The sequence below is a fragment of the Dermacentor variabilis genome, chromosome 6 (assembly GCF_050947875.1).
Source record: "Dermacentor variabilis isolate Ectoservices chromosome 6, ASM5094787v1, whole genome shotgun sequence".
Lineage (NCBI taxonomy): Eukaryota > Metazoa > Arthropoda > Arachnida > Ixodida > Ixodidae > Dermacentor > Dermacentor variabilis.
The window spans coordinates 126,253,899-126,257,747 of NC_134573.1; positions in this window are offsets into that span (position 1 = coordinate 126,253,899).

A 3,849-nucleotide genomic window follows, 5' to 3' on the forward strand; every position below is an offset into this window, starting at 1 on the left:
TGCGTGTTCATGTTTTGATTCTGCTCCATTGTAGAGCTGATCATAATATGCAGAACTGTCTTCACCTTTGAATTGTGTGTACAGGTAGCTTGTGCCAACATGAAGGGGAAGCTGACACACCACAAACACGAGTTTTCAAGCCCATCAGCCACAATGGCTGCTGGGGCTTTGCTAATGCAATTTTCTTTTTGGAGGAGAAACTTTAGCTTGAATAACTTGGGTATAACTTAATTATGTCGGCACTGGCCAACTGAATGAGCCCAACTACCGACAGTCACCCCTGAAAGTGAAATGTATTAGCACTATTCTACTGCACCCCCAATTTAAACATGCAGCTATCTTACTGCCAATATGTATATACAATGGAACCCCGGTTTTACGATGGATTAGCGCAGTCCCGGCAAAGTCTCCATTGAAGCAATGCATTAAAAACCCCAGTTACCCGACGCAATTTCACGCCTGACCCGTGTTATACAGTGGCCCTCGCGAAGCGCGCTCATTTCTCTCTCCCCCACCAGCAGTTGCCTGCGACGCTCGCTGTGCTGAAATAGCGCCTTTTCTTCTCCACAATCACTTTCTCCCTCTCTTCTCGGGGGCGTTTCTCTCCACCCAGTTTCCCAGCAGCAGATCGCCGACAAGGTAGCGCGGAGAGGCCTAGGTTTATCGCACATGTTCTTCGTCGTAATTCTAGCAACCAGCTTTCAGCGAAGATGTTGAGTTGTGTGGAGCAACGCGACGCACGATGTCCCGAAAGCGGACAGCTCTCTCGCTCGGCGATAAGCTGAATATTATCGAAGCGGAAAAGCGGCATGGAGCCACGAAAGCCAGCATTGCTCGGGACCTTAAGATACCTGAATCTTCGGCATCATTAAGTGCGTCAAGCAAGGGTACCGGAAGCGGTTAGTGCAGTGTCGGCTGGCGGCTATGGAGCGCAGCGAGTTGGGAAAAAAATATCACTGTGTGTGACACGATGCATTTTATTGCCAGTTCGCGAAACGCAGTGTCATGAAGCACAATCGCTAACTCGTTCAAGCACTGTGGCTTTAAGCGAGAGACTGCCTCCTCTGCTGGGGAAGCAACAACCTCGATGCCACTCGAGGCCAATGCAGGCTTCGTCGACGACGATTTTGAGGGTTTAAACCTCGCTACGACCTTCGCTGAGTATGTGGAGGCCGACGACAATGTTATGATCTGTGGCGAGGTGTGGCTGGATGACTGCATCGAGGAGGCTTTGCCTAGTGCCGACACTGCTGCATCATCGAATGACGACGCCGCCACAGATGCCGTGCCTGTGCCTACCACGTTCCCAGAGGTGCTACGGCACATAGACGGCATTCAGAACTTTATCTGTTCATGCGACGCTGCAGAGGACCTCCTTTTGGACGTTGCGTAACTCGAGCGAAAGCTCTTGGTTCACGGATCAAACAAGGTTCAAAAGAAGCTTATCAACTTTTTTTTAAAGTTCGCGCCGGCTGGCGGGAATCACGGCAGTGGGCAGTGGAGTGCCATAAAGGTTTGTTTGAATAAGGCATTGTTGGTACCTTAACTGCAGCATTCTTATTGCATTTACTTTTTTGGTAATTTCGGTTTCCGAGTCCTGCAGAGTATCTTAGTAGTTTACATTGAAGTTTCTCGTAAATCCGTCGTGCGAAATAAGTAGTATTTTTAGAGGCATAATTTATATTCGGATTTTACGCTTTTTTGCGGTCCCGAGAAGGTCGTATAATCAGGGCTCCACTGCATATATAAAAAATAACTTGGTGCCGACTCTGCCGTGCACATCAAGTAACAAAACCAGAGTCCACACGTAACGTGTAGAAACGTTATTGTGGAACATACAAAAGCACACGGACATAAACACAGCTGAATCTTGGCTAGTTGCTGTCATAGTCCGATTACACCTCCTTTTCGCTGTCTGCCGACCACTAAAAGTGGTCTTCAGTTCCATATAATGCATTAAAAGTTCATTTGTCACTGCCAACTGCCGACGCATGTCTTAAGAATGTAGCACCCGTGACCCTGCCCGGTTACCCTGTTCTTCTGCCAGAAGGGTCCCCTTAAGCTTAAAGAATGCCACGTAATGAAAACATTCCTTTTTTTTTTTTTCGTCCTGCCATTGGACTACCTCCACAAAAGGCGGTTTAGCAGAAGCGCTACGATAAGCATATGGTGAACTGGAAAATGGTGACCGCAAATCAGGGAATAAAATGGGTGTTCAATTGTAGTGCCACTAGCTACCTTGCAATAGATTTTGATTTTGAGTGGAATAAGTTACAATTGTAGCGTGCACATGAATTTGAACGCACTTTTTATGAAAAAACATGCGCGTTTGAATTGTGCAAATATGGTATATGTGCACTGGGGAGGTACTAAACTTCAAGTGTGCATCACCTCGTGGGAATGTGCAGGGTTTGAGTAAATCTTAGTGACATCCTATGTGGACTGCGTTTGGCTATGTGCCAGGATTAGCTTCCTTAGTGAACATTACTTGGCACAATCTCCCATCCCTTGAATCATTTCTGGTGCGATTGTGGGCGGCTGCTGAATGCACATAAAACTGTTGGAGACTTGTTGGGTCAATTGTGTGACTGATGGAAAGGCATCGAGACAAGTTGCCTCCGTGGGTTTGAAGTGAGGTCTTTATGTAGCTGAACTCCTTTGCATTTAAATATATTGCAATGTTGTCACTCATGTGCTTTCATGCCAGTGGCACCGCACTGCTGTGGTTTCAAGGCACTCAAAACCATCACAGTCGGAAGTCGACCTTACATTGAAGGTGAGTCGTAAGGTACAAAATAGTCAATTTGTGTTCGTTCAATCGTTGCTTGATAAACCACGCGTTGCAACCACAATGACATAACTGCTGTGGTGTAAGGTGCTGATAGATGTGGATGGTTCTATTGCGATAGCAATTGCATGGACACTCCAGGCACATTTCTGCCATCGCTGTGATCGCTGCCGCCACGTGTTCCATGCTGTGTGCGCGACTAATGGCAAATTCCAGTGTGAGAACAGGAGCACTCAAAAGCTCGCAGAAAGTGCTCTTTCCAGGCGCGGTGTGTTTCAGTGGTTGAAGAGGAGTGGTAGTACCGTCACCCAGTGGTAGAACAAGAGCAGTTTCGCTGCGCCGAGAGCAGCCGGGAGCAGTCCGCACTGCTCTCACCTAAAAAGGGGAGTACGGAGAAAGTCACGCACTTCAAGTCGTCATATCCCCCTCATTTGTACTTCTTTTGCTTCAGCCGGCGAGCGCGGCGGCAATGGCGGCAGCCAAACGTAGTCTGTGTTTTGGCCCCAGCGACTGACGTCGTTGATATGAACAAGCTTCGCAACGATTCAGCAACAGATACTGGCATTTATAGTCCACTTTGCATCTCGTCGGATGCGCGGAGGCAAAGTGTTTTCACCTTACTGAAGTGCTTGAGACGCTTGATGGTGACAGCAGCGAAAGCTACTGCCACCGGATGCGTCGGCGTTGCACAAATGTATGCTATACGCGGTTGCGAACCAGTGAACACCCGGCGAACAAATGATTACATGTGTTTTGCCGCTCTCCCACAGAGAATGCTAGGACGTCGATTGCTTGTGTCACATGGTAGATTTCTCATGCGTCTCCCTCCAACCTGCTCTTCGGATGAATGCCGCATTCCAGTGGTGGGTCGAGTGTTCCAGCTCTCACTGTGCTGCCACCTGACTTCGCACTGCACCGCACTCTGCTCCTGTTCCCTCAATAGAATTCGCCGTAAAAGCTGTGAGGGCGAGCCGACGACGGTGGCTCAATCTTGTGCACGCAAGGGAGGAAAGTGGGGAGCAAGCGCGCCATCTTCCATTGTGCGCAAGGCACCGGAGGAA